General features: G+C 36.8%; 1 long non-coding RNA gene across 1 annotated transcript; it reads right to left on the bottom strand.

The window, feature by feature from the left end:
- Positions 1 to 6,460: 6,460 nt before the first annotated feature.
- LOC140523900 (uncharacterized) lies at positions 6,461 to 12,339 on the bottom strand. The gene is made up of 2 exons (XR_011973505.1): positions 12,293 to 12,339; positions 6,461 to 7,141 (listed from the first exon to the last, which is right to left on the bottom strand). It is a non-coding gene; the product is annotated as an uncharacterized lncRNA (long non-coding RNA).
- Positions 12,340 to 12,752: the final 413 nt, after the last annotated feature.

The raw sequence follows: 12,752 nt of genomic DNA, 5'->3' as shown, positions 1-12,752 counted from the left end.
ATTGTAAGCTCCTTGTGGGCAATGGCTGTCTTTTGTCTCTTTTTATGTCTCTTTATATTTCCAGTTCTGGGGTATATGGAATATTCAGGGAGGACCAATACCTTTAGTGTGAGGACTTGCTGAGCCTTTTTCGGGGCCACTCACATATCTTTGGTGTTCACCTGTCACTCAACTTTCACCTATGAATCCAAGAAGCTAGAACATGTGCAGTGGTCACACCCTGGAAAACTGTCTTAGTAGATGGGCTAAGCTAGGTTTTCTGATTTGCGATGCTCACAGCACCATCATGTTAATATTTTATTAAATTTATTCATTTAATCATTGATTGATTTAATTATCCATTCATTTGTTTATCCATTTATTTATGTGCTTATATATTTATCTATATATTTGTTTATAGACTTTAAAAAAATTTCTTCAGAGATACCACTTCACCTGCATCAGATTGGTTAAGCTGAGACAAAAAAAATTGTAAGTGGAGAGTTTATAGGTAGCTAGGTGATACAGTGGATAGAATGGCAGGCCTGAAGACGAAGACCTGATTTCAAGTCTAGCTTTTGACCCTTACTAGTTGTATGTAATAGCAATTTAAATGGAAACATCTTTCTCATTCATTAATAAACTTGTGACCTGCTTAAATCACCTACAAGCCTAAGTCACATGTGGCAAGAGTAACTTGCTGAAAGGGTAGAACAGGAAAGGTGGAGCAGAACCAGGAGGAATTTAGTAAGAGGGGTTGGGGGAGAAAAGAGAGAATGGAGGCCAGCAAGCACAGTAAGGTTCATGAGTGTTTGCTTGTGAGAAGGCCCTGGGGAGAGTGGGAGAGTGGGATGGAGTTGGGAATGCCTTTGTCCACAACAGTGCTAATGCATATTGACTTCTTGCTTACCATGACAGATTTAACTTTCTGGTTTTGGGATTTGGCTTTCTGGTGTCTGAATAAATGTTTTTTTTCTTCTGTCTTCTATATGGAGAGTGTTTTATGCTTTGTTGTTCAAAACTATGCCAGCATACTGACAGCCATGCTCAGCGCTGTGAATATTGCCTGGACAATGCACTATGCAACCCTGGGTGAATCATTTACCCTGTTTGCCTCAGTTTCATCATCTCTAAAATGAACTGGAAGAAGAAATGACAAACTGCTCTAAGTATCTTTTCCAAAAAACTCAAAATGCAGTCACAAAGAGTTTAACATGACTTACATAACTGAATAACAACAAAATGAGGATGGGGACAAAAACTCAAAAACAAAGCAAAGATGTCCACTTTCCTCTGGGAGCTTGTATACTATTGATGGGAAAAAGTACAAATAAGAGAGTCCAAAGAGGGGTACTTTGGTCTGGCAATTGGAGGGATGATGAATGGGATCCTGGAGAAATAGATTGATACCATCAATGAACAATTGCAGAGAAGAATTGGTTGTGGTTCACTGTTCTAGAACTTGTAAGATGGGGTGGAGGAAGAGGAGAAAAGAAAAGTTCCTTCAGTGCATAATCTCTGGTGTAAAGTGAGTCATTTAGCAAGAAGAGTATGAAGGAGGTAGATAGAAACTAGAGTGTAATGTAAAAAAAAATCATACTATCACTAATATTAAATATTCATGGGTAGTTTATATATGGGGAGTGGAAGGTCCCAGTATGAAAGTGACTCCAATGCAACGTTCCATTGCCACTGGTGGGGAAGTAGGAGGCTATGGAGGAAGTGACCAGAGAGGAGAGAAGGAGAAAACATGAATATCTGAGTTAGGGGGGCGGGGAGAGGGCTTTGCTAGTCCTTAAACAAATTGAAGAGCCTCCTCCCTATGCCCCTGTTGAGCTGATAACATAGAGTTTGAGCCTTCTTGGTTCATTGGTGAGGCAACTAATAAAACAAGGCAACTACTAATGACTGACTAACCAAAGATCAGCTATGCTTCCTTACAGATTATAAAAGCAAGCCAGTCTCACTCTTTAGGTTCCTTGGCTCCCTGATATGCACTCTTCACCTTTTCCCTTTTTGCTTTTCCAGTTTTCAGTGAGTACCAAAGGTAGGAAGAATCCCTCGCTCCATTTCCTATCAGAGGAAATAATGGGACAGCACAGAAGCATCTGATCAACAACGACATGTGCTTGTGTGCAGTATGAGAGAGAAAATCAAGTGGGTCCTAAATCCAACTCTCTATTAAAGAAAAGAGAGAAGTGTTTTTAATTTCACAGATAGCATGAAACTAGAATAGAACCTTCTAAGAGAGAAAAGAAATTTCCTAGATACCACTAGCTTTGACAGTTCCTTCAGTAGTAATCCAAAGTTCAAAAATTTACAAATTCTCGAGTTCAAGTGTTTGCATGTCAGACAAAGAAAAAGAAAACTTCCTGACATGGCATGTTCCTTGGAGAAAGAAGGGGGGAATTGACATGGAACCTATGGAATTTCCTATTTGGAGAACAAAGACAATGAATTTCTCAGACAATATGTGTCGATGATAGAAGTTTGGGGGTTTGTTTCCTTGTTTTGATGGGTCAGCAAGTTCTAAAGCTCCTTTCCTTTTTGCTTGAGTCTTATCCACAAGCTGACACTACCAATCTTAAGGAAACTGAATAAGAAAGACTTTATGTGAAGAGGGGCTCACTAAAACAATGCTTTTGTCCCTACAACAAGTCCAAGCCCAAGCTGAATTCCTTCAGAAGGGAGGAAGTGAACTTACATAACATTTTAGCACTAGATGTTTCTGTGTCTGCTCCCAGGCACTAATTAGTCCCTGATGCTTAGTGTCTTGTGAATTTTCTGTTGTGTGAAATAAAGGCTGTCCCACACTGTACTTTAAGCAACTGTGCCATATTTGCCATCCCTTCCATAACATTTGGGACACTCTAGACACAATTTATAATTCTGTTTCATTTTGGATACTTTTGGATTAATCTAGATCGGTGCTACCCAAGGAAGAAAAATCAATCTATTACAGTGAAGTTCGAAGGATTAAACTTAGCGTACTGAATAGGGAGTCTTTGGAGTTTCTTGGTCATTAGTTATACTACTGATGTAGACACAGGGACTTAGAGTGGTAAGTGACTTGATCAAGGTCATGCAGATTCTGAATGACAGAGTTTAGACCCTATAACTCCAAAGGTTTTCCTGTATCTCAGTTGCTCCGTTTTACTGGCATGACTTTAATGAAACGTGGATAAAATACTAGAATATAATGTTACAAACAACCCTTTCTTTCTTTTAACTGTTGAATTTGTATATACTTGGTATAAGAGGAAAAAAAGACTAGCAGTGAGGAGTTAAAATCTAAATGTCAGAGCTTTGCTCCCCATTATATCAGAAAAGATTGCTAAAAGTAGCTACCTTTCACTTGTATGCTTAGTTTGGAGAGGAAACTTAACAGTTTGCAAGGTTTGGTAAGATTAAAGTGACCTTTGGCAGCTACCCAGTTTCATAAGTTTGTGAAATGGAAATAAACCAAAGAAGACATTTCAAGTGTAGATTTGGGCCTGTCTTCAGTCAGCTAATGGGTTTTGGAGGCTAGTGTCATGGGGATCAGTATGTCTTCAGAAACTGTCGTAGATGAATTCAACCACTGGTTCAATAAGAATGTCTTTGTAATGTAAAGAGGATCCTGCTTGTGTTCCACAGCTCAAAAATAAAGTTAATGATTTTGCTCCATGCCTCCTGATGCTGAAGGAGTTCTCCAGACTTCCCTCCCACATGGACTCAAATCCTATTAGGACTCCTTTCCTTTTGTAAATTCACTTGTGAAAAAGACTTTTCATAATTTTTGTTGTGCTCATCAAACAGAAAGCACCAAATAGGTATGACAGAGTTTATATGACAGACACTGCTTAGAAAGGCCCTAAATGGTCGCAGGGAGAATACAAAGAGGACAAGGAAAAACCTTGCAATTTCTTTGTTAGAAGGAATTCCTAAGTGAGGAACCTCCCCCTCCCAAGCAAGTCGTCACCTTCTGTGTAATTTATCTTATTAGAAAATTGTCATGAATATTGAGAAATTAAGTGACTTGCAGTATCAAGAAAATGTCTATGCAAACCCAGGTCTTCCTGATTTCTAGGCCAGCCCTCTGAGCATTGTGTCATACTATTTTTTTTAGTTGGTGTAGACAGTGAATTTGGATGGGGAAGACATTGGATTTGGATAGACAAATTATAGTTATTGAAGCAGTCTAGGTGAAAGGTGTTGAGGACTTGAACATGGGTGATGTCATGTTGTAATGGGAGTTAAAAATCTTCCTTAATAGACCTCAGATAGAGCTATTGAGGGAGGTTTGATTAGGGAAGAATTGTTTTCTATGAAGGATTACACCTTTTGATGATTGCTAGTGAGGCACTTGGTCAGGAAGGGTTATGCCCACTGGCTCTGAAAAGAGTATATATAATCTGAGGGCCAGTTTTGCTTTGGGGCTTAGTTTTGGAAGAAGGTTTGTGTGCCAGATGAGACTCTGGGAAACTACTAAACAGCCCCCAGCTTTGAAAACCCAGATGTTTGTGCTTCCTTCTCTGGTAGCTATGCATATATGTAAATAATGGTCAGACAATTGGAAGCCTGTCTGTTGGTCCCTGTATGTTGAATGTAATTAAAGTGATTGTTGACCCCTCAAAAGTAACCTTTCCTTTTATAAATGCAGATCTAAGAACTTATGATAACAGTCCCACCTGCGTATGTCGGGGTTCTTACTGATACATATGTGGATGGAGAGAAGCATACACAAATGACTACTTTTTGTCTTCTGTACTGTGTCTTTATTGTGCCTTAGGATGTGAGATCCAAACAGTAAGGGACCAGATAGATCTCTTCTTTACTGCTATCTTACATGATGAAGTAGCCTTACTCCTTATCAAGGCTAACCTCTCTACTTGTTCAAGTGATTCCCTTCCATCCCGTCTTCTCCAACTGATTGCCCCTCTGTCATCCCTGCTCTCATTTTCAATCTCTTCTTCTCTACTGGCTCATCTATTGCCTATAGACATGCCCATGTGTCTCCTATTCTGAAAAACAAAAACCTTCCTTGATCCTTTCATCTGGTAACTATAGTCTTATATCTCTTCTGTCCTTTGTATCCAAACTCCTCAAAAAAGCTGACTGCAATAGATGCCTCCACTTTCTCTCCTCTCACTCTTTTCTTAACAATCCAGTTTCTGACTGTGTCATTCCGCTGATACTAACTCTCTCCAAAGTTACTAAAGATCTCTTAATTGCCTTTTTTCAATTCTTTTTCTTTTTGACTTTTCTGCAACTTTTAATGCTACTCTCTGATGATTCTCCTCCTACTTCTCTGAATGCTCCCCCTCTGTTTCCTTTGCTGCATCTTCTTCAAGATCATGCCATCTCACTGCAGATATCTTTTAGAATTCTGTTCCTAACTCTCTTTTCTTCTCTCTCTGTACTACTTTATCCATCTCATCAGCTCCCATGGATTTAATTACCATCTCTTTGCTGATGATTCTCAAATCTCCCTTTTCTGACCCAATTTCTTTGATCACCTCCAATTTTGCATTTCCAACTGCCTTCCGGATATCTCAAAATGAATGTACAGTAAAATATTAAACTAAATATATCCAAAACAAAAGTCATCATTTTCATCCTCAATCTCCACTCCCCCTTGTTAACTCTCATTACTGTTCAAGACAACATCATTCTCCTAGTCCCTCAGGCTCCCAACCTAGGAGTCATCCTCTGCCAATCCAAGCTGTTGCCAAGGCCTGTCAACTTCACCTTCACAACATCTCTCAAATACACCCCCTGTTCTCCTTTGACATTGCCCCCAGCCTCATATATCCCCTTATCGTTTCACAACTGGACTACTGCAATAGTCTACTGGTGGGTCTGCCTGCCTCAAGTCTCTCCCACTCCACTCTATTGTTCATTCATTCACCAAAATGATTTTCCTAAAGCACATATCTGATCATGTCATCTCCCTACTCAGTAACCTCCTGTGACTCTCTATTTCTTCCAGGACCAAATGCAAACTGCTCTGTTTGGCATTCATAGCCCTTCCTAACATAAACCTTTCCTACATTTCCAGTCTTCTCAAATATTATTCCTCAACATATACTCTTCAATTCAGTGACACGGTGACACATGGAACAACCTGGTTGTTCCATGAACAAGACCTTCTCTCTCTAGGCTCTGGGCATTTTCTCTGGTTGTCCCCTATGCCTAGTTCCACTTCCTGGAGCCAAACTGAAGTTTTGTCCTTCTTTCACATGTTCTACATGATTGTCCTAGAGGGCTAGTGGATTGAGTTTTAGATATGGAGTAAGGGAGATTTTAATCTGAATCCTGCTTTAGACAAAATAATTGTGTGACTCAGGGAAAGAAAATACATTTTCCTGTGACAGTCATGGTGGAAGCAAGGGTGGGGTTTTCTTCTTAGTCAAGATTCTTATCAGAGACCTCCTTACCTGGTTGATCCTTCACCTAGAAGATGGTCATCTACCTTAAAGCCAGCATGACTTCAGAAAAGGCCAATGAATGGGGATTTAATTGCTGCCTGATAACTCCAGGACAAATGCCAGGAGCAGAAGATCTGTCTGTACCAAGACTTTGAAATAACCACAGCTTTGATATTGTCAGTCATTAGGAGATTATGGTAAGTTTTGTTTGTCTGGAGAGGTTCTTCAGAACCAGAACAGAAACATAAGTTTCATGATAGTGTTCTTGCATGAGTTCTGAATAATAGATGATGTGCTCATGCTTTCTCAGTCACCAATGCAGTGGAGGAGGATTATATACTTGTTCCCATGCTTTTTTGCCTGATGTTTTCAGCAATGTTGTTGGATGCCTTGGCAGTATACTTTCCAAGAATATACACATAGAAGATAAGGTGAATGCACACATTGCCAGAGCTATCTCAGTATTTGAGAGGCTCATAGAGTTATTATGAGGTTCAGGTGAGATAAGATATATGGTGCTTTGAAAACCTTTCCAGTATTCTTATGCTTGACTCCCTCCAGGTATTTTGCCATCCGGCAAGCCCTCCCATCTTGCTGATCATCTCAGGGATACTACTTCTGCCTTTTCATTGCCTGTATCCCATACCTAGAATGCTTTTCACCTCTCTCTCCAGATTTCTTTCAAGAGTTGTTTCAAATCCCTCCTTCTGCAATGGGCCTTCTTCAAATTCTGATGGAGATGGTTTAGGACTCTGATTAAAAACAATGTGAGAGAGAAAGTTTCTGATTAATTTAATCATTTTATTAATAAGGCCAGCACATTATTAATACAAAGATGGTCATTTTATCACCTCTTAAACCAAAGACCATGCCATAGTACTTTTAATAAGTGAGTTCATATTTCTTTCAGGATCTCAAAAATCTCATTAAAATAATCATATCTTTGCAAGGACAGAAATAGTTTGTGTATCACTTTTACTAAAGAATAATATACCCACAAATAAATACATAATACATACATATACACATATATATGTATGTACATATGTAAATATTTGCATATGTGTGTACATATAGAGAGATACATATATACATACACATGCATGAACACAAATATACACAAGCATTCATGGTTTCTTGACTTTTAGAAAAAAAACACTTCATATGGGACCTTTGGCAATATATTACAGATTATTCCCTGCTGCTTTGGGTCATTTGGTCTATGCAGAGATTCCAGCCTGAGTTTATATTTCTCCTTTCTCTGAAACTGATTTAGTTACAGAAAACAAGGGTAATTTGCCAACAGGAGTCCCATTAACTATGGCTTATACTGGAAGTATCAGTTATTTCTCTGATAAATAGAGAAATGCCTGGTGAGAGAATAGGGACTATTAAATTAGAAGGAGCCTTGCAGTTCTCCCCCTTGTGTAATGAGAGAAATAGTATTACATTTTGCTTTTTTTTCAAACTGACATATAAAAACAAAGAACAAGTGAATAATTATTTTTCTAAAATATGCGTCAGGCTAGAATATTGCTTTGCTTCACTCTTCATCACATGCTATTCTGCTTAATGCTCCCTGAGTAACTGACATCTGCAATTTACTTCCTGATGACCATCTGCCATCAGGAGATCTAATTCCTATCATTACTGCAATTCATTTTGAGTATATTTCAATTCATGGTCTATTTCAGCTTGTAGCTGGCACAAAACATTAGAATTGAATTAAAAACTTGGGAAAACAGTATTTCATAGGAGAAATCATTCCAATTAGACACTTATGATCCATTATGACCAAATCTGTGCTAGAGGGAAGTGGTAAAAATGAAATGCCTATCAGGGGGTTTAACAGCATTCCTAAAATTCCTGTGCAACAAATAGAATGAGAAGCCAAAAACAAGCTAAAAATCATCAAATAGGAGGAAATAGGATAGCCTAGTTTCCCTTATGCCCAGCACTCCACCCCCCACGTAGTTTCTTTCAGGAACACCAAAACAAGCAGTGATTAGGAGAAACCAATGGAGAAATTTCAGTAGGCTTTATTTTCGGCTCAAGATCACAAATTTATTTTGCAGGCAAACAGAAACTCACTCTACCCTGAACACCTCTCACACATTCCTTGCAGTATGATAACAGTACAGAGACTATCTGGACCACTCAGATTCAAACTTCAGAATTCTCTGTCAGGCCAAAAATATCAAATTGCCTAGAGAATATGCTAGAAAAATGAATAAACAAGCAAACAAAAAGATAAAAAACCACTAAGATGACCAAAACACAAACCTTGAAGAGGAGATTGTCTCTTAGAGGCCCACCTACAGGATCAGTTAGAATTTAGAAGAAATGGCACAAGAATTTAAAAGAATGAATAACTATAAATTAAATGAGGGATGGAAGATTTTTAAAGGCAATGAAAGCTATGAAGGACAGAGTAAAAAGAGAATCAATAGCATAACACAAGAGGTAGAAACATAACAGATTCCCTAAAAACTACAGTGGACTAAAACAGAAGTGAATGACTCCATGTGGCCAAACACACACACACACACACACACACACACACACACACACACACACATCCTTATCTATATTCAAAAGATTGAAAAAAATAGAAGAAACTATTGAGTATCTCATTAAAAACACTGATTTAAAAAAATTTTCAAAAGAGGTATTTTAAGAACTATTGGGCAACTTGAAAAATAGGAACCTAGATATCATATTTTGAAAGCTGATGGAAGAAAACTGCCCAGACATTAGAATTAGAGGGCCAAATGAAAGTAGAAAGATGTACCAGACCATCCTGAAAGAAATAACAAAATAAAAATTCCCAGGAAGGTCACAGCAGACAAAAATCTGGAATTTCCAGATCAAAGAAAACATACTGCAAGCAACCAAAAGGAGATCAAGTACAAAGAAACAACAAAGTAACGTTATGATTTAATAGTTGCCGCTTCAAAGAATTCAAAGCACGGAATATAATATAAAAGGTGAATTATATAGACATGCCACTAATAACTTACCCAGAAAAATGAGTCTAATATTATAAAAGAAAAGATAATTTTTAATGAAATAAAAAATTTCTAAACATGAGAAGACCAGAGTTCAATAGAAACTTTGAAATACATACAAGGATAGATACATCAAAAAGGAAAATGCAAATGAGAAATCAGAAAAATTTAACAAAGATGAAGTTTTTGCATTACAATACAAAGGGGTGGTATTAGCATACCCTAAGAATAATAATTTTATCAGAGTTATTAATAATAAAATGAATAATCTAGAAGTGATTTTTGTTATATTAAGATCTTTAAAAAGATGAGAAAAAAGAGGGGGAAGGATATAGTAGGGAAAAATGCAGAGGTTTTGGGGGCTATTTCACATAATTTGAGGCAGAAATATATGTCTATATAGAAGATGTCAGTATAAAGAAGGAAAAATTGAGCAGGCACATATCATTGAAAGTTCACTTTCAACTGAACTTGTCAAAAGAGTGAGAATACCTATATAAACATAATGAATTTATTGTAGAAATGCATTCAACTAAACAAGAAAACAGAAAGAAACATAAAGAATGGAAAGTCATAAATAAGAATGAAAAATAGATCTAGGGATTAGTCATAAGCAAAACAAGCCCTGAGTTCTAAAGGGTAAAAAATTCATAAAGTGGGTATAAATGAAAAAAAAGAAAGGATAAGAAATTGTGATTAGGTTCTGGGTGGGAGGAATAGAAGAGAAGATACAAATTCAATGCAGCTAAGATTTGAACTTTCAAAATTTGATGACATTATGGTCTGTGATCACAAATTGACTCACAGATCCAAAGTAAGGTGTATCTATCTCACTATCTTTTCCAAGTATATCAAACTTGATCAACCACAAAAAAAATTACCAAAACAAAACAAAAGCTACTATGCTCCTACTTACCAAAGCATTCTCCATCCATCACGCCCTTGGCTCATTCTTGCCTAAGAGGATACAATGCCACTGACCCCTTCCTAAGATTCTCTTTCTTCTCACCACCTTGTTTTCTTGCCTTCCTTGGAATCTCAACTAAAATCCCACCTTATGCAAGAATAAATCCCCTTTAAATCTAATCCTTTCCTCCTTTTCATTATCTCCAATTTATCCTGCATAAATAATATTTGAGGCACAATTGCTCAAATGTTGTTTGTCCTATTAGATTCTTAAATCTTTGAAAGTTGGGACTATCTTCTGTACTTAAAGTGCTTAAAAAGAGTTGTTGACTTCACTTGAACTCAAACTCTTATTTGGATTATCTGTGTTCTCTTGGGGAAGGCCCTTTACTTACTTGAAATTCTAGTTCTTTATATATTTAAGGAGGTTTGAACAAGATGATCTCTAAGATTCCTTTCAATCTACATCCTATTATGTTTAGAAGAGAGTTAAATATAAATGAAATTAGCTGAGCCAAAACGGTGAGGTGAAGCTAGCATTTTGGCTAAACTCTCAATACAACCCCTTTGCAACAACTTAAAAAAAAAGTGGGTTTGAACAAATTCTTACTGTAAAAGTAATGAAAAAGTCACAGAAAATTGTTTTTCCAATCTGGGGTAACTTACTAAGAGAGAGAGAGATCTGCAGAAACTGGAGTGGAGACTGGCCAGGAATGCAGCAGTGAAAGCAGCACTAAGTTATGGAAACAGCAATGGCTGGGAGCAGTCACCTATTCTGAGATCATAAGGGGATTGAATATCTCATCAGAAAGAGATCCCAGAGGATCACTGTAATAACAAAGTGAGAAGAAACAGATACCATTCAGAAGTTCTGTCATCATTACCCAGTTCAGGGTCATTTGCAGACCTGAGAGAATGAGAGCAGTCATGAGGGACTAAAGGTCCTACCTGGAAAAGGATCAGAATGCGGACCACAAATGCAGTGGCCAGACCTCTCCTCAAATCAAATAAGTTTGGCAACCTCAAAAATTTACAGGCCTCCACTGACAAGTGAATACAACAGAAGAATATAAAGGACAGAAAATTTCAACCCGAATATCCCCCATCTCTACCCTCTCCCCCCGAGATGAACAGAGCCCACCTCTATCATAAGATTTAAAATAAAGAAAAAAGATAGAAAAATTAACAACCAATAATAAAACAGCTACTACAGTGACAGGAAAAATTAAGATACTAACTCAGATGAAGATAATAACTTGAAAACATATGGAAGCAAAGCATTAATGAAAAATGTAGATTGGACACAAGTCCAACAAGTAGACCTAGAAGAGCTAAACAAAAAGAGTTTTTAAAAAATCTTTATAAAAAAAACACACAAAAAATTGATTCAAAAGTCAGGACAATAGAGGAAAAGGTGGGAAAATTCATGAGAACAATGAAAGGAAATTATGAAAAGAGATTACCAACTTGGTAAAAGGCATTAAAATTCTGAAGAAAGTGACTTATTAAACATTAGAATTGGTCAAGTAGTAAAAGAGGTACAAAATCTCACTGCAGTTATAACTCCTTAAAAATTAGAACTAGTAAATGAAAACTAATAACTTTATAAGGAATCATGAAACAATAAAAGCCAAAAGAGTGAAAAAAACAGAAAATACTAAATATTTCATAAAAAAAAAAACTAACCTGGAAAATGGATTGATGAAAAATAACTTAAGAATTATTAGATGACCTGAGAGCCATGATTGAAAAAAAGAGCTTAAGGATCATATTTTAAAAAAGTATTACTGCCCTGATTTTTTAAAACCAGAGAAAAAAAATTGTTAAATAATCCAATGGTTGCTTCCTGAAAGAAATCTCAAAATGAAAATTACCAAGAATATTATAATCAAAATCCAGAGCTTCAGGTCAATGATAAAATATTAAAAGCATCAAGAAAGAAATGATTCAATTACTATGGAACCACAATCTGGATCACACAACACTTACCACCTCCTATTTAAAAGGCCTTCTCTGGAGTATGATATTCTGGAAGGAAAAGAAACAGAATTACAATGAAGAATCACTCAACAAGCAAAACTGGGCATAATATTACAGAGGAAAAGGAAATATTTAATGAAATAGAGGATTTTCAAGCATTACAATTTTTAAAAAAGCTGAATTGAGAATTTGGCATTTAAATATAAGACTCAAGAAAAGCATAAAAAGATAAAATATGTGAGAAAACATAAAAAACGCAAATGGAAACCAATCAAGATTTGACTCAGTACTCTACATTTACTAGATTAGCGAGGGTTATTTGGTAATTTCTCTCTCTCTCCCTCTACCCCTTCTCTATCTCTCTCTGACAAATATACACATATGCACATATACACACATATACACATGCATATTGTGAACTTGGGATATATTTATATGTACATATGCACACAAATGCATGCATACATAT

Source organism: Notamacropus eugenii, chromosome 2 (genome assembly GCF_028372415.1).
Source record: "Notamacropus eugenii isolate mMacEug1 chromosome 2, mMacEug1.pri_v2, whole genome shotgun sequence".
NCBI classification, from domain to species: domain Eukaryota; kingdom Metazoa; phylum Chordata; class Mammalia; order Diprotodontia; family Macropodidae; genus Notamacropus; species Notamacropus eugenii.
The sequence above is the reverse complement of the archived record's forward strand: the minus strand, read 5'-3'. Positions and strand labels throughout refer to the sequence as shown.